At 49.7% G+C, this 18,169-nt stretch overlaps 1 protein-coding gene across 4 annotated transcripts in view; it reads right to left on the reverse strand.

The window, feature by feature from the left end:
- Positions 1-13,188, reverse strand: part of AKAP1 (A-kinase anchoring protein 1) — a 35,453-nt gene extending 22,265 nt beyond the window's left edge. For 2 of the 4 annotated variants that reach the window (XM_030295647.1, XM_030295650.1), the window contains exon 1: positions 13,134-13,188. The gene's annotated coding sequence lies outside the window, so the exon portion shown is untranslated. Of the gene's footprint in view, positions 1-250; positions 560-13,133 lie in introns of those variants that run through there. The other 2 variants (XM_030295648.1, XM_030295649.2) reach the window with 2 other exon arrangements.
- Between the last annotated feature and the right edge of the window lie 4,981 nt (positions 13,189-18,169).

Here is an 18,169-nt window from a genome sequence, read left to right on the forward strand (position 1 = left end):
GCCTGGGTGTTCCCCAAGTGACAACTACAGTCCAGTATTGGCAGCTACTTTGTCACAGGGGGCTGAGCACTCGAAATGCGATCAACATAACAAACTGAATTTTAAATTTTATTTAATATTAATTTAAATTTAAATAGCCACATACAGCGAGCTGGCAGCTACCTACTGGACGCGTAGTCCTAGAGGGTACTCCCAGAAGCCCCAAAGCAAACACGAGAGCTAGAGAAATACCGTGACAGCCAATGCCTACCTTGATGGGCAGTGTCTGGGGCTGCTACTGAGGATGGGGGATGGTGGTAGGCTGGGCCACTCGCACTTAGCAGCATGGCTGGGGCCCAGGAATCAGAGTGTCAGAGCCATGCCTCAGGGATGTTGATCTCAGCCCAGTCCTGATGTTCAAGAGGTTGTTGCCTTCATCCGTAGGGGGCCCGTGTGAGCTGTGACTCGTGTTGGCACCCTAAAGATTCCCAATTAGCTCACAGTGGGGCTATGAGGTCCTGCCCCGTACTGTCCCCCACACCCTTCATTGTGATGGTCCCACAGAGCAGCCAGGTGGGCCACTGTGGCCAGACCAGTCCTACTCCCTGTTCTAGGCAGACCAACTGGCCAAAAAGTCAAGGACCCTTCCCCAGCTGCTCTCCAGGAGACTGGAGGCTTGACCTTAACCCAGTACCGTCTGGGTGGGAGTACCTGCTCAGTGAAGCCTTCTCCAGCTGGGTCTCCGGTTGTGGAGACCCAGAGCTAAGTCCCACCAGCTCCAGGTAAGAGCCAGAAGTGAAAAATCCTATCTCCGGACATGGTCTCCGATTAAGAGCTGGTCCTCCTCCAGTTCAGTTACAAATTAAAGGAACCCCCAATTTGGAAAACTTGGTGGAAAAAAGAAAAAAAAAGGGGGGGAGGGAGAGAGGGAGGGAGAGGGGGAGAGGGAGGGAGGGAGGAAGGGAGAGAGGGAGGGAGGGAGAGAGGGAGGGTGAGAGAGAGAGAGGGAGGGGGAGGGGGAGAGAGAGAGAGAGAGAGAAAGAGAACTCCATACAAAAGTGAAATGCCCAGTCTCTCTCCCTCTGCTGACCAAACACTCCTGACAGGTCCAGTCTCATTAGGCTTCAACTGAAAAAGGGGAGGGGAAAAGTCAGTATTTTCTACAAAGGTCTTCACATTGCTTCATCTGGGAGGCAAGAATGTGGTTTTCAAAAACCTTAATAACGACTATGCTACCTCCATCCTGCCCCTCCTCCCCAGCTCTTGGCAACCAGCACGCTTTGCCAGTAAATTCTGACATTTCTGAGGACAGTGATAAAACAGGTGCAGGGAAGTGTTTCCAGGTTCGCAGAATTCCCACCCATGACCACAGAACACTACCCGAGACTGCCCAAAAGGTATGAAGTTGTGCTCCGACAACAAGCTTACTCAAAAAAGCTAATAAAGATTCCTTCAAAAGGAATCAGAAAAGGGGTACCTAGAAGGCTCAGTCAGTTGAGTGTCCGACTTCGGCTCAGGTCACGATCTCGCGGTGAGTTCGAGCCCTGCGTCGGGCTCTGCACTGACAGCTGGGAGCCTGGAGCGTGCTTCGGATTCGGTGTCTCCCTCTCTCTCTGCCCTCCCCTGCTCGTGCTCTGTCTCTCTCACTCTCAAAAATGAATAAATGTTAAAAAAATTTTTTTTAAAAAGAAAAAGTCCTTCACACCACCACCTCAGGTAGGCAGAGCAATGGAAAGACTAGGATTTTCCAAACAGCAGACAGTAGAATATGACCAACTCAGAAATCATATAAAGGCCTAAGGTCACTTCTATTCAACAAGTATTTATGGGCAGCTACAGGGTACACACCATAGTGGGATACAGAAATGAATCAGACAAACGCACTTTTGAGGCATTTTCAAGTCTTTCACAGTTTCTTTTGAGGAAAGGAAAAAAAACCAATAACCTTCTTCTTCAATGGGTCTGTTGCTGCCACCCTCTGCCACTGACCAACTGACGACCTTGGTCCAAGGGTCAAGCAAGTATCCTGGTTGGACAGCAAACAGGAATTAGGCTGCCAGTTTCCACAGATTGGAATGTTCTCATGTCCTGGGGTGGGAGAGGAGAGGTTAGGAGCCTGAATGCCAGCACTGTGAGAGCCAAGGGGGCCTGGCTTGTCCCATTCAACGTGCAAACTTTCATTCAATACCCATTTTCATCATTACGTGATGCTCAAATCCAGATCCCCTCTCGCTTAAACTATTCCATGAAGTGAAGCCAGAGCTTCTGCTGGCATGGTGGAAGGGGTCTGGGCGCCTCGTTGTCTCTGCTGACTTTCTACCAACTGTCCCATCTTCAGCCACACCCCACATCCATGCCTTCAAAGGGACGTGTGCATGAATCAGCTTCCTTCTTGCTGCCTGCCTACCTTCCCCCACTCTTCCTCAGCAAGCTACTGGAAGACCAGGGAGTCAAGAAGGAGGGGGCACCCACCCACAAAGCAACACAACCAAAGGAAAGAATGGATTCCCAGGATGAAGTTCGGGAAGCAGAGCCGGGCAGAGAGGTGCTTCCCGGGAGCAACACAAGCAGAGAACCTGGTATGCTGAAGCACAAAGAGGTGCTCCGACAGCAAGGGCCAAGGCCCAGGGGAGTCAGAGAACTGGGGAGACACAAAAAATGAGGCTCAAGAAACATGGGAAATTAATGAGGGGCGGGGAGGACACAAGAAAGGAAATATGGAACACCAAGAACTGGGCAGCCGTAAGCAATATTTATATCACAACGTGCACTCTTAATAGACACTTGACTAGAAGTTGTGCTACCTCTGTACCAAGAAGAGGAGAGGAGAAAGAAAGTGCAGGAATGAGCCAAGTCCTTGCCTTCCAGAGTAGAAAAACAATCAAATAATATTTTTAAAAAGGACGGAAAGAAAGGAAAAGCACACTATTTAGAAATACAGGTGTAAATGCCAGGAAAGACACCTAGAAGAATCGAGGGCAGCTGTCTCTAGACAAGAGGGCAGGTCAGGAAGCACTCAGGGCAAAGGGCTGTTCTTTCAAACCCTGCGTATAGTTAAAAGTCAAATCTTTCTATAAGTAATGCTTTGATAAAACAAACAAAAAATACATTCTTAGCTGTTAGATAGCAAGGGATGCTCTATTACCACAGGGCTTTAGGATTCTTGTGAAGCAGAACAAATGCGTAGTGTCAACTCATCTGTGTACAAACTTGTAATGCTTTGATTTTTCCCATAACTGATGCCAGTTCCGCTTCAGAGACCCCCACCACCCTGATGACATAACAGCAGTAAGCACAAAGAGCAGGGGCCTACTGATGGTAAGACTCTTCCGAACCAAGGTATCTGGTTCCCCCACCCAACTGAGGTCTAGCCAGCATCAGGTAGCAGCACCCCTTGGGGCTATGCATTCATTCATTTCTGAGAGGGAGACAGGGAGAGAGGGAGGGAGGGAGGGAATGCACAAGCAGAGGGGCAGGGAGAGAGTGAATCACAAGCAGGCTCATGCTGTCAGTGCAGAGCCCAACACAAGTCTTGATCTCACCAACCGTGAGATCATGACCTGAGCTGAAATCAAGAGTCTGATGCTTAACCAATGGAGCCACCCAGGTGCCCCAGGGCTAGCCATTTAAAAACATTTTAATTCCCCCCATGAGCCAGGTTCCACAGGAGAGGGGTGTGGGGGAGGTGGTGGCAGCAGTGGTGGAAGGAGGGGTAAGGAGTCACACTTCAGATAAGACACCGCAAAGATGCAGCCACCCAATGGGATAAAACTGCGCAGCCTCTCCCAAGGGCGTTCGGAGAAGGGAACCCCAAGCACCCCTGTACGTAATGAATTAACTTTACTCCTATGCGTTTGGAAGGGGATTAGCCGGGACACAGTTGAGAAAGTCATGTTCTGTGTTCTATAGTTTAGATAAGGGACCCAGGTTGAGAAAGGCTGGGTGAAATGTGCCCGAAAGAGAGGGATTTCTACAAGAACGGTCAGGGCACGCCTCTCCAAAGAGATGGCAGGGGTGCTGGAACAGTGAGGGGCAGCCGTGCTGAGATCTGGGAGGACAAAAGGGCGAGGGGGAGAAAGTTCCAGGCAGGGAGAACACGTACTAAGGACAACCTCCCAGGCAGGGAGAACAGAGTACTAAGGCAGGAACAAACTTGGCTGACTCGAGCGACGGCAAGAAGGGGAGGTAAAGATGAGGTCGGAGGGCTGCTGCCAGAGAAATCGCTCTCTGCCATCGCTGAGCAGAAGCCGTGCCGAAGGTCACAAACCTGGAGGGAACAGGCTCGCTGAACTTTCTGCAGAGAGGGGAACCGGCTTGCCCAAGGAGCCAAGGGGCAGTAATTTCTTTCTTTCTTTTTTTTCTTTTTGACTGATGCAGTTTTGAATTTTATTTTTAAAGGTTTACTTACTGAATAATCTCTACACCCGACATGGGGCTCAAACTCACAACCTCAACATCCAGAGTCGCACTCTCTTCCAACTGAGCCATCCAGGTGCCCCTGTAGTTTCTCAATAGAAGCGAATCCTAGAATCCATTTCGGAAACAGGGTGCCTCTGTGGCTCGTAGCACAGCAGGTACATACCGCGTGAGTCCAACAGGGGCCCGCTTTCTACTTGGAGTTCTCGACTAACGCATTTGCCAGGAAACCCTGAGGTCACACCACTCATTAGCCTGAGAGCCACTGCTAGGCCCTGACTCTCCCCCCCCCCCCGCCCCCCCTCAGATGAATCTGTTCCAAGAAGGCAGTCCGGCCCCCGGGGAGCGGATGGGAATGGATGCGTGCGCACACCCTTGCCACTTCTGTGAATCAGACTCTGCAAAAACAACCTCGGTCTCCAGCCAACATAAACCATAGGCAACAGAGGGCCTTATACGGCTCGAAGCTTTCTTAATCAGAAAAAGATAGATGGGCTGGAGTTGGGAGCTCCAAGTTAGAGGAAAAGAGAAACAGAAAAATAGGGAGAAAGACAGGATGGTGGTGGGGAGCAGAACTTCATCAAACTCCTTTTTCCTATCTCTTCCACGTCAGTGGCTCCCCACTGAGAATTCCTAGTGAGGGCCATAGCTCTGCTGCTTCTCATGTTTTGTTTTGGTTTGGTTTTTAAGCCAGAGGATACCAGTAATCAGGCTGCCAGCAGAGCCACAGTTTTACAAAGTTTTAGTGTATGCGTGGAGGTCTGTTCTTGGGTCTGGTGACTTCCCATGAAAATGGCATAATGTCATTTCCAGAGAAATTGGCCACTGGGGCAACAAGGGGTCCTAAAACTAGCGAGTTCTTTGGCTCCCGAGCTGTGTCGCAGGCCCGCCTGGCCCAGGATCGGCCACAGATCCAGAACAGAAAAGGCAGCCCCAGAGACCCCTTAGGCAGCCACTGCTCCAAGCACACCCATGACAGTTTCTAGGGTGACTTTATTCTCCTTCCTCCCCTGACTGGGAGACAGCAGCAGCGTCCGCACCAGGACCTGCCTGTTTGCTGAAGCCAAAACCACATGCACTTGGCCCTCCCAAAGGATGCCACCTGCTAAAAATAGCATGACAGCACAAGCTTGGCTGGGTGGGCCTCACCAAAGTCAAAGGACAAAGCAAAGAGGTTATTCTCAGCACAGCCTTTTCTCACCGGAGCCCAAGGCACATCAGGGTGTGGCAAAAGTCACTCCAGCTCCTTCCCCTTGGGAGGGACATGAGGAAGGGATGAGAAGGAGGTCCGTGGAAGACTGAACTGGCCTTCAGATCCACTGTCCCAGGCCGAGGCTGGAGGAAAAGGGGTGGGCATGCTGATGCCTGGGCTCCAGCAGATATGTGGCCTCCTCCAACAGAGACAGACCAGGCTACACCCAGGCGACAGCCTGTTGAGGGCCAGGGAATGGGTCTCATGACCTCCATGTGAGGTCTGACAGGCCACATTATTATTAGCCAAGGAATGAGTGACTTCAAGGTTGTCTTTTCAAGCAGGTGACTGAGCTACACCGTGGCCTTCAGAGCAGCTTTCCAGGCCCTCAGGCACAGCAGCCTAGCCTACGAGGCTGTCTTAGTCATTATTCGTGCAGCTCTAAGGCACCGGACGGTTGCATAATTCGGAGCTAAAACATGATTTTGGAAAGACAAAGTAGGATCCTGAACTTGTTTCCCATAAAACGAAAATATCCTGTGAAATGGATTACAAATACCTCCCTCATAGGGCTGTAATGAGGCAGACAGGACTCAAAACACCGAACAGCCTGACTCCATTTGTGAGATGAAGTATTTTAATCTCCTAAAAACTCAGCTTCATTTTCTGGATGAGGATGGAAGGATATCACAGGGCAGTAAATAAGAAATGGCCTCTAAGCATGGAGCTGGAGAGAGAACCCTGATCTGAGTCCAAACCAGCCTGGGTCCAGGGATCAGCTTAGCTTTCTCAGGGCCTCAGTTTCCTCCCACACAAACTAGAAGTACTTAACCTCATAGGGTTGAGATAAAATAAGAAGGGAATACACCTGATCTTGAACAACACAGCTTTAAACAGCATGCATCCACTTGTATGCAGATTTCTGGATATAGTACAGCCCTGTGTTTTCTCTCTTACTATTTTCTTAATAACATTTTCTCTTTTCTGGCTTACTTTATTGTAAAAATACAGTATACAATACATATTACAAAATATGTGTTCACTGACTATCTATGTTCCCATAAGGGTTCCAGTAGACAGTAGGTTCTTAGTAGTTCCGTTTCTGGGGAGCCAGAAATTATACACGGAGTTTTTTAAAAAAAATTTTAATGTTTATTTATTTTTATAAGAGAGAGAGTGTGAGCAGGGGAGGGTCAGAGAGAGAAGGAGACACAGAATCTGAAGCAGGTTCCAGGCTCTGAGCTGTCAGCACAGAGCCTGACGTAGGGCTCGAACTCACCAGCCGGGAGATCATGACCTGAACCAAAGTCACTTAACTGACTGAGCCACCCAGGCCACCCATACATGGATTTTTTCACTGCCCATTGGTCCCCCTAATCCCCATGTTGTTCAAGGGCCAACTATAGTTTGAAAAAAAAAATCCTCCTAAGATGCCAGGTATACAGTAGGGGCTCAGTAAGTACCCGTTATACACCCTATGCTTTCTGGCCGGCTCCAAGAAAAGAGAGCTCTCACATCATATGCCAAAGGTCAGTCTAGCAGGGTTCAAACTAAGCATGCCCAGAATTAGATGAGAGGGTATTTGAAGTAAAACTGAATCCCCAGAGCTAGCCCCAGGCCAACACTTCAGAACCCCCCCAGTGTCCCAACTCTCCCCAATGCCCTCTGTAAAAACAGGTCTCCTAACCCCCAGACAGATCGGAGGGGCAGAATGAAAAGGATGTTTGTTTGTGCCTGCAAATCTGGTTCAGCACTGGTCACATAGCAGAATCCTCAGGTCATCAGGTGGGTGAAGGACTAAGTAGCAAATCTGCTGACATCTGAAGAACAAGGACAGTGAGCACAGGCCTTAGACAACCAGCAGGGACCTTCATGATAATAATGTAAGTTCTCAAACCAAAAGGGCTTTCTGCCGCTCCTGCTTCATGCTTCCATCCCCAGACTCCTAAGCTCCTCTCTAGAGCTGTTTCATAATTGATCACTGCCCTCCAAACTGGCAGACAAGACTTGCTTCTTTTTTATTCATTTTCGAGAGACAGACAGACAGACAGACAGAGACACAGCATGAGCTGGAGAGGGGCAGAGAGAGAGGGAGACACAGAATCCGAAGCAGGCTCCAGGCTCCGAGCTGTCAGCACAGAGCCAGACGTAGGGCTCGAACTCACGGACTATGAGATCATGACCTGAGCCAAAGTCGGACAATTAACCGACTGAGCCACCCAGGTGCCCCCAGAACTTGCTTCGTAACATGCTGTGGAGAGAACTGACAAATAATTTGTCACCAAAGCTGTTGGATTTGTGGACTACAGAGGACTAAGCCAAACACATGATGCTTTATAAGGTGAGGCAATTAAGCACTAAGACCAGTGTTGTCCAACAGAAACTTCTGTGATGGTGAAAATGTTCTAGACCTACACTATTGTCCAGTATTGGCCACATGAGGCTACTGAGGACTTGAAATGAGACTAACATCACATTTTTAATGATTTAGATTTTTAAATTTTATTTAATGCTTAAAAGTTTAAATTGAGCCAGGCACACATGACTAGTAGCTGCTGCACAGGACAAGGCAGCTCTAGACCCTCTCTCCTAAGGATAAGTTTAGGAGATAAGAATAGAGATATAATAAAAAAATAAGGGGCACCTGGCTGGCTCAGATGCCAGTGACTCCAGATGTTGGGGTCGTGAATTTGAGCAGGGTGTAGCAATTACTTAATAAACAAAAACTTAAAAAAAATATTTAGCACAGTAGCACCTTAGATCTAAAAAGTACTCGCGATGCACTTAAACAATGGACTGTGGCATTTTTTTTAGTCTTTGACTCATACTATCCATGGAGCCATGCATCCTACCCCAAACACAGCCCTCCCCATACACAATCCTGCAGACACCTCCACCTTGCAGCAGCCCAGAGGCACTCTAGACTAACTCCAGAGCTCCCAGAAGAATCTGAACACCTCTTATTGATGTTGACCAACCCTCCTTTTACCAGCGGAAGAAACGGAGACCCCAGAAAGGTCTAGAACCACTGCTGGGTTTCAGCCCTGAAAGCTGCACCCAGTCCTCACCCCCCAATCCAGGGCTCTTGTCAGCTAAAACCAGTGGTGAAACAAGCCTTGTGAGCCCTCAGCACTAGACATTTTTACTTCCAGAACTCACCTGGGGCTCTGCTTTGTTCCTAAATGCATGGGCTTCAGTAAGTCCCAGCTAAGTGAAGGCAGCCAGCCAGTATTACCAGATGGGTACAGAATGTTTACTATCAACTTGTGCAAACTACCAAACCAAGCTGTAGAAATAGCCAAACGGCCAGGACTCGGACAGAACCATTTAGTAGGAGGAAAAGAAAGTTAAGGAAAAGAACTCCTTGAAAGCTACTTATCACTGAAAGCCAGTCTTCAAAATGCTACATGATAACATACACTCCTTCACACTGCAACAATCTGCTTAGAAAGCAACAGAAAGATTAGGAGAAAAGCCCACGGATTTGACTATTCCTTGGTTCTTCTCACAAAAGTCCTCCAGAGAACCTAATTTAAGTGCAAACCCACACTTGTCAGTGTTTCTACCCCTCAATTTGTATTTTGATTAGCCATTGAAACAATCCCGACTGACCTCCAGCTTCACCCTCCTCAATTGTACTCAGAGGTGTGAGGATTAAAGGATTAGGGAAGTGTTTTCCTGTAACTCTACCAGCACAGACAGTAACTGTCAAGGAAAAGGCATCCTCTCAATTTTAGTTCCCACATCCCCACTAGCTACCTGTCCAACCAGATTCTGTCACTACTCAAAATATTGTCATTGATCATGTTTTCCACAGCCCAAGTTTAAAATCAGTATTGGAGGGGCGCCTGGGTGGCGCAGTTGGTTGGGCGTCCGACTTCGGCCAGGTCGCGATCTCGCGGTCCGCGAGTTCGAGCCCCGCGTCGGGCTCTGGGCTGATGGCTCAGAGCCTGGAGCCTGTTTCCAATTCTGTGTCTCCCTCTCTCTCTGCCCCTCCCCCGTTCATGCTCTGTCTCTCTCTGTCCCAAAAATAAATAAACGTTGAAAAAAAATAAAATAAAATCAGTATTGGAGCCAGCAGGTCGGCTCTGTGGAGTGCCACATACAATGGGTACTTAATGTTAAATGATCATAAAGGTGAAACCTGCATGAGGCATTACACAGAAAGGGCTGTGGAGAAAAGAACTGGCTTCAGAAAGCAAAGTTAAATATTAAAATACATCCCACGTAGATCGGCAACTCCAGTAGCAGGACATGATTTCAGTGGGACAAGGGGCTCAGAGGCACCCTGCCTCCCCAGAGCAGAGGAAAACAGAATGGCAAACAGAAGGTATTAACTTGTACGCTAAACTGTTGACTTCCTCACAACAGCACAACAGACCAAGCTACAGAGAGGTCCTCTCTTCTAGACTCACAGGGAAGATTAGGAAGGAGTGGCCTGGGGAGAATGGGCTAGAAGGCGCCAGCTGGCCAGGCACAAGGAGTGCCTGCTCCTCAAAACCCTGAAACCTGCACTCAACCAAGTCATGATGTGGCAGGCGGGCAGCACAGTATCGGGAAACCAATTTGTTTTCCTTCCAACCAAGTTTTTAGGTCAGAGGCTGGGGGGGGGGGGGGGGGCGGTACTTTTAATAAAATCCAAATCACCCAAGTGATTCAAAAGAAATTTAACATTAATCTCACAGATTCTTTTGGAGGGGAAAAAACAACGCTTGAACAGCCATCATGAACCAGGCACAGTGCCCAGTCTCAAATAGTATCTCAATCTGTCTTTAGGAGGAGAGGGAACACTGTAAGGACTAAAACTAGCCTTCACCCACAAACGATGGCCATGGCCATGGCCAAGGCCTGGGTCCGATGCCCAAGAATAATTTGGATCACCAGATAAAGCAAAACAAACTGCTTTAAAATACTGATGCTCGGGGCGCCTGGGTGGCGCAGTCGGTTAAGCGTCCGACTTCAGCCAGGTCACGATCTCGCGGTCCGCGAGTTCGAGCCCCGCGTCGGGCTCTGGGCTGATGGCTCGGAGCCTGGAGCCTGTTTCCGATTCTGTGTCTCCCTCTCTCTCTGCCCCTCCCCTGTTCATGCTCTGTCTCTCTCTGTCCCGAAAATAAATAAACGTTGAAAAAAAAAAATTTAAAAAAAAAATAAATAAATAAAATACTGATGCTCAGCAACCTTACACTGGAGATCTATCCACTTGGCACCTGAGCAGGCCACTTTTAAGGCAGACACCTACACAGTCACCCTGCAGTGGCCAAGTGTGAAAGTACTTCCTAGAAATAGTTGGGAGGAGGAACTGATATTCATACAAAAGGCTCCAGAGACTCTGAGATGGCTCACTCAAGGGCTTAGATGGGGATCAGTTCGCAGCAAATTTTGGGCCATCACCTAGCAATGTGCATGACAATTGAGCCAATTTAATTCAGGTAGGCACTGAAGCTTCAGAGATTTGTACATCTGTAGGATCAAAAGACCTGCACTACCTAGACCCATACTTCTGAGAATATACCTAGGAACCCACAAAACTAGTTAAAAGGTGGAAGAGGTTAAAGTTCAACACAAGTCAAAAGCCTCCACCAAGATAACTTCACTTGTTTCCAGTGCCCAGAAAGTCTTTTTTTTTTTTTTTTTTTTTTTGGTAATCTCAACACCCAATGTGGGGCTGGAACTCACCACCCCGAGATCAAGAGTCGCATGCTCTGTGGACTGAACCAGCCAGACACCCCTCAGAAAGTTTTAAATAATCAGCAGGTGAACCACTGGAATGCCAGGAACAGAGAAATCGGGCAAATAACAGGTCTTACTCATGCTATACCCTCTACTCAACTCAAAGCTGCTCTGTGCCTTTAAGAGCAAAGGGGATGGGTGGTGCTTACTAAGAGTCCAAGATTTGCTTTCTGAATAGAGTTTAAAAAAAGAAAAACTAATTTGGGAAGGACTTGGTTACAAGAGCACAGTAAGGTTACTAGTTGCCAGAATTAATAGCTTTTTGTGAATGGTATTCCTTGATCAGTAATTGCCACAAAGGGGTTGGGGGTGGGGAAGTGGATAGCAAGCCAACAGATATGACAATACTAGGTGTCCAGCAGCCCAGATTTCCCCGCAAGAGATAAATTTAAACACCAAGTACCCTGACCTTCAGTAGGAGGAGGACAGCCAGTTTAACCTAATTGCTCTGCCCGTACCCTCTACCCGGCTCCAGCGGCCTCCACTCACACCTGGAGAGAAGAGCACCGGGTTTGTGTTAGCGGCGGCGGTGCGGCAGAAAGGCGCCGGCCAACCTGGGCATCTCAGCCGGAGAGGAAGATCTCGAAACGCCCAGAGCTTCCAGCACTCCCGGTTCGGTTCGGCACCGCCCACTACCAACAGCGCCTTTCCTTCCATAAGCCTCACTAGGAGGGGCATAGGGACGGACTGTACCCTCGGGCACAGAACTGTGGAACTGGTGAGAGCCCGCCCCGGAGGTGTTCAGACCAGTCTCCCGCAGCACATTCTGACCCGTAACCCCGAAACTAGCTTGGTCCCTTCAAACCTGGCCTAGCGGGGAGGGGTGCCGGCGGAGTGGGACACGTGACCCACGCGCCCCCGGGCATGAAGTCAGCGGGCACACAGCGCCGGACAGCCTCCCCCTCTCCGGACACCCTTTGAAGGGGCAGCAAACGCTAATCCTCTCGAGAGACGCCAAGCCTTTGACTTCGGGGGCCCTAACTCGGTTTGAACGGTCCCTCCCCCCGAAACAAGGTTCCAATCACCACCGGTGTCCTAGCCCATCCTCCCGGTTCCACAAACCAAGCCTCTTCCCCAGGTTCCCCGCGCTGAACTCTCAGGGGCTAGATTACCAGCACGGGTTTGCTGCCTCCCGGCCTACGTGGGGAGCACCCCAGCGCGAGCTAAAGGGGCCCAGAAGTTGGGGAAGGTTCCTGAAGTGACTCCAGCCCTTCAGGAGGAAGAAAGGGGTGCCCGCGGGCCTCGGGGCACCTCCTCGCCCTTATGAGCACCTGGCCCTGCCCACGACCCGCCCCGCCGCCGCCTCTCCCGGCTCAGACTTGGGTACACACGACCTTTGAAAAGTAAACGCGTGTGGGGCTGGGCGACCTTGGGTGGGACGCACTCGGGTCTGTCTCACGGGAGGGTGTGCGCGCTCCGGGAAAGTTAAGCCGCAGAGGGGTGCCCCGAGCGCCGGGTCCGAGACCACCGACCCAGAGGACGGTGACGCGTGTGGGGGGCACCACGCGGCCGCAGAGCACGGCCCCAGCCGCGCACACGCGATCTGTCAGCAGGAGCCCGCGGGCAGACAACCGTGGCGGGGGAGGACGAGGGGACGCGCAGGCGACGGCAGGGAAAGAAGGGCCTGCTTGACAGCAGGCGGCGGGCCGGAGCCCTTCCGCACACGCTCGGCGTCCGCAGCCCCGGGCCTCCGGGACACCTGGAGCGCGCGTCGCACACCGCACCTGCACCCTAGACTCTCCTTCACCCGACGGCGCCGCCCTCGGGGCCCTGGCAGGTGGTCCCCTGTCCAGCCGCCCCGGCGGCCCCAACTCACCAAGTCCTCCGCGACAGTCGGGAGGCAGAGTCCTCGCCCGCCGCCGCCGCCGCCGCCGCCGCCCCCCCACCCCCGGGCCCAGACGCCCAGCCCCGCTGCGCCGCGGCCGCTCCCCCACGTGCTTGCCCAGGCCGGAGGAACACAGAGACATTAAATACTGAGGACGCGCAGCTACGTGCCCGCTGCGCGACGCAGGCCCCGCCCCCCGCCCTCGTGCCCCCGCGCCGCCTCACTCACCTGCGCGTGCGCGCCGCCTGCTGCTCCCGCCCGCGCGTCTCCCAGCTGCGCCAGAGAGGGCGCGGTCTAAAGCGCTCCACCAACATCCCGCAGCCGCCGCCCGCAGCCCGGCCTCGCTCGGGCTCTCGCGAGAGGAGCTGTAATCTCGGCGGGGCTGGGAAAAGAGCCCTGGCTGGCTCTCGGGCGGCGCCGCGGAGCCTCCGCGGTCTACCCCGCGAGGGCAGCGCGGGGTCCCCTGCGTCGGCTCTGGGCCGTCTCGGGGCGTCGGTCAGACCATCTGCCTGCCGGGTCTTGGAGAGCCCGCTGGCAAAGCGGGGCAGGTCGCCCCTTGTTCCCGTAACCGTCAGTACTTTGTAATGCATAATCAGGTGGCCATTAATAATGGCTCAGGAATAACTGCATAACGGGGAGTACCTGGCACTACTCAAATGCAACTTTTTTGCCCATTTTTCACAACTTGGTGATGTTGCACTGAAACCCTTTCCTCTAAATGGGTTTGGTTTTTGGAAGAATTACTACGAAGCGATGGTCACTATGAGTCACTAACTACCAGGAAACTTGGGAAAACAAATTGCCACCAGGCAAGTGGACAGCATGGGGTCGCAGCTGGCCAGGCCTGCTCTCAGTCTTAAGACATGGGGACTTTAAGTAAACATTTGGACAAAATTTAGAAAGGAGATCATATTAAGAACCAACCAGTGAAATTACTTGGGAAAGGCTTCATCTTCATTGGTGATCAAAATGTAAATTTAAATAACAATGAGGTACCGCTTACCTATTGAGTTTTAAGTATATATATACATATATATATTTTAAGTATATACATATATATATAGATATATATACACATGTATATATGAATCCCAATTGAATGCTGCCATCAGTATTGTGAAGGAAACAAAGAGGAAGTTGAAATAGGAAAGAAACAGCAAAGTTTTATGGTTCCAGAAGGCCTAAGGTAACATTTAAACTGAAACCTACCAGATAAGAAGGAGCCAGCCTTGCAAATAGTATTTGGGAATAAGAATTGGGAAGTGTTCCCAGCAGAGGCAACAACACAGGCAAAAAGTAGGAAACAGCTTTTGGTGAACGGAGAAGATCAGTATGGATGGAATAAGTGGGGGCTGGGGTCAGTGCAGACATGGAGGAGGGTTTTTTGTGGGGAGAGGATAAGAAAACTAGACCAGCTTATAAATTATAGTAAAGCATGGGTTCTCTTCTACTGTGCTCAGTCCCAAAGCCAAGCATGCTGCCACCTCAGCGTCTTTGCACTTGCTGTTCCCTGCAACTGAATATTCTGCAGCACTCTGCAGAGCTCACTCACTCACCTCTTACAAGTCCTTTGCTCCATGGTCATCTACTCAGTCTCAGTGAAACCTTCCTGGTCTCCCTATTTAAAATTGTAATCACACACACACACTTCTCTGTCCCTCACCCCTTATTTTTCTTCATAGCACTTATCACTGTCTACATACTATATACTTCATTTATTCACAAGAGGAGACATTACTGAGAGCATGGCACATGGAGGGCATTCAATAAAAAGGCATTTAGTGAATGGATGGGGAAGCCATTAAAAAAGGTTAAGTAGAGAATGATACAATGTCATTTCTGTTTTTGAAAAGGAACTGAAGGGGCGCCTGGGTAGCTCGGTTGGTTAAGCGTCAAAATTCAGCTCAGGTCATGATCTAACGGTTCATGAGTTCAAGCCTCGGGCTCTGTGCTGACAGCCCGCAGCCTGCCCTGGATTCTGTCTCCCTCTCTCTCTCTACCCCTCCCCCACTCATGGTCGCACGTGTGCCTCCTCTCTCTCTCTCTCTCTCTCTCTCTCAAACATACATAAACATTAAAAAAAATTTTTTTATGGGAGCTAAAGGGGCACTGGGGTTTCTCAGTTGAGCGTTCTCATGGTTCTGCGGGTTCAAGCCCCTCCACTGGCCCTCCGCTGACAATGTGGAGCCTGCTCGGATTCTCTCTCTGCCCCTCCCCCACTTGCGCTTTAGCGCCCTCTCTCAAAATAATATTTAAATACATGCATACATACTGCTGTTAAGGGAGTGGAAGACCAGTACAGACTCAGGGACACCAGTAGGGAGGCTGGTGTCAGTCTCAGTGGGCCAGTTGAGAAATGGTACTGGCCTGAGCTAAGAATCATGGCAGTGGGTATACAGAGACTGGGTTGGATGCAGTGTATCTTCTGGAAGTAGTAGCAAGAGGATTACTTCACTCATGTTGTTGGTGGTAAGGAAAAGGGAATGATGGATGATGCTTCCTCGGGCTTGAGTCACCGTGTTAAATGGGGTACAGCTTACTGAGACGAGGAAGATGGGGGCAGTGAATCACTGGTTTCACTTTGGACCCTCTGAGTTTATACTGCTTTTGCGACATTCAAGTGGAAATAAGTAGTTAAGTTGTATGTGCAAACCTGGAGCTCAGAGAAGTGGTCCAGGTGGGAAAACCAATATGTGTTGAAAATCACGTCAAAAGTGGATATTCTAAAGAAAGACAATGAATGCCCTGGTGGTGGTGGAGGGATGGAATGTGTACAGGAAAGAAACTAAGAGAATGGTGTCCAGGCAGTTATGTCCTGAAAGCGTTGGTAGGAATAAAAGGGGAAGAGGGAGATGAGACTGTGAATGTGTCTATGAGGAGGGACAGAAAAGCAGCGGCGAATGAGATCAACGTGTTAGTCCTATCCTGTGTGTGGGCACATGAGCAAAGCCTTCCAGAACAGGAGGAATGAAGGAAGAAATGGAGAGTAACTGGAATACTAGGGAAAGTGCAAGATACAAGCCACAGCGAGAAAGCTGAAAACACAGGATTAACTATAATCGCAGCCACAGATCAACCCAGCAGCTGGGGCTGAGAAGGAGGCAGCCACAAGGTCAGGGCAGTGCATGGGTCACAAGGTGGCCCTAGTATGAAATTAGAAGGTGGGAGGAATGAGAAGGGAGGTAATCCTAAAAACTTAGCCCTGAGGAGAAGAGGATGACTGGATCAGGCTGAAAATTTTAGCCTCAGCTCAAAATGGACAGTCTGCTTTAGGCAGCGATTTAAAGCTAGGATGCACAAAACAGCTTCAAGGATGTCTGTGAACTCTCTGAAATTGCTCACATGGTTTTGTAAGGATGAGGTTTTTTTCTGTGGAAATAGTTATGGATAGCTTCTACCAGATTCTCTAATCCTGATGTTAAAAAATAATCATAGAGGGGCACCTGGGTGGTTCAGTCAGTTGAGCATCCAACCTTAGCTCAGGTCATGATCTCGCAGTTCGTGGGTTCGAGCCCCGCGTCGGGCTCTCTGCTGGCAGCTCGGAGCCTGGAGCCTGCTTCGGATTCTGTACCTCCCTCTCTCTCTGCCCCTCCCTTGCTCATGCTCTGTCTCTCAAAAATAAATAAAATGTTAAAATAATAATGATGATGATAAGAATAAGAATCTGGTAATGGAACAAGACAGAAGGTAACACTGTATCTTTAAAAAAAAAAAAGGAATATGTCAGTCAGAAGGAGGAAGTGACAAAACACCCCAAGGAGGAAAAAAAAAAAAAAAAGCAGGGAGTAGGTAGTATCCACTGAAGAGAAAAGGTACCCAATCCAATATAATCAACACTGCCCTCTCTGGGAAATGGAAATGGTCAGATCAGAGCCCAATGCTATTATTCATTTAAATCCTGTAACTCTAACCCTAATTCTGAATCCAAACCCGCCAAGCAACCTTCTGATAATTCTCTCCAAGGAGACATGGCTGGACCTGTGGCAGGCACTCGTCCACCTTACCGGTAGCTTTTGGTCATTGCAAATTATACAAGTGGCTCTCGTGTTTTTTACCTCTCATATGCCTTTGTGAAGGTTTGTTGTTTGAGTTAGCTTTCAGTTCTGGGATGCGAACACGGTGGAGTTTCTGAGTCTGTCATAAGGCTGAGTAAGGGCCATGACAACTTTCATCAAAACATCATCAATACGTCATCTTGTGAGGCTTTTTTTTTTTTAAGTAGGCTCCACACCCAACGTGGGACTTGAACCCATGACCCTGAAATCAAGAGTCATGTGCTCTACTGACTGAGCCAGCCAGGGGCCCCTGTGGGGCTCTTAAAAAGTCAAGCAGTTGTCTTGTCCTGGCAGCACATCCACTACCTTCAGGGGGCACATGTTTCAGGAATGCCCTGCCTTTCCTACAGGAAGCATCTACAGAAGGAACTTTTTCAGCGCCAACATGGGCTTCATGGGCGGTCCAGTGAAGGAGTGTCCTCACACCTTCACTTTCACTGGATAAACGAGTGGAACTAAACCCCTCCCATTCTCCACCTGTTTTGCCCCAAGCCCAGGTGTGTCTACAGAGAAGAGTAAATGATCTACTCCTATAGAAGTCAATAGAAAGAGTTAGGGAATAATAGTACTCATAGCTAATACTTAATGAGCATTTCAATGCCCAGCACCGTGTAAAGTACTTTCTCCTTCGCACAGCCCCAAATACTAGATGCTCTTGTTACCGCATTCCCATTCTACAGCCCTTACCCATAAAAGCCCCACTGGCAAGGTTTTAACCCCAGAAATCTGACTCGGAGCCCGTGGATTAACCAACTCACTTCAGTGCTACCAGAGGCAGACGAACAGAACCAGCCACCAGTTTTATGTAAGAACATGTCTACTTCATGTTTGAATTGTGCCCCCTTAAAAAAGATGTGCTGAAGTCCCAACCCCAGCACCTCAGAATGTGCCTTTATTTGGAAATAGGGCTGCTGGGGATTTAAGTTACATTGAGGTCATGCCAGAGTAGATTTGACCCCTAATTGCAATATG

Source organism: Lynx canadensis, chromosome E1 (genome assembly GCF_007474595.2).
Source record: "Lynx canadensis isolate LIC74 chromosome E1, mLynCan4.pri.v2, whole genome shotgun sequence".
NCBI lineage: Eukaryota > Metazoa > Chordata > Mammalia > Carnivora > Felidae > Lynx > Lynx canadensis.